A 503-nucleotide genomic window follows, 5' to 3' on the forward strand; every position below is an offset into this window, starting at 1 on the left:
TAGATAGATAGATAGATAGATAGGGTGGATGGGGATAGATAGATAGAATTAAATCACGGTTCCATTGAAATCAGTGACAAAACTATCATACTGTCTATATAATATAACCAATTGTAAGGTAATAAGTCACTCTGGTTTTCTAGCTATATAGGGGCAGGTTGATACCTTTTCCCAATGCCAGGATTCAATGGAGCTCTGAGAATACTCTCTAGCTGAGGTTCTGTCTTATAAAATGTCTGTGTATTTATAACATAAACACCGACGCACACACACAAATTTACTTCCAGTTTTTGTAATGAGCAACTCGCGTTAGTCGGCAAGCGATGGACAGGGCTCACATTTGTCCAAGGTTACAATCATTGTGTTGGCTCAGAGATCCGTCCTGGGTGACATTCTTCTTTCATTCGGCCCCCCTGCCCCTGGTGCCCGTGGCTAGAGAATCAGGGAACTCCAGTCTCTGCTGGGCCCAGAGGAGGATTTAACGAAAGTAACCAGAAACAATT

This window comes from Terrapene carolina, unplaced genomic scaffold (genome assembly GCF_002925995.2).
Source record: "Terrapene carolina triunguis isolate 2854851 unplaced genomic scaffold, T_m_triunguis-2.0 Scaffold833, whole genome shotgun sequence".
In the NCBI taxonomy this organism is placed as follows: Eukaryota; Metazoa; Chordata; order Testudines; family Emydidae; genus Terrapene; species Terrapene triunguis.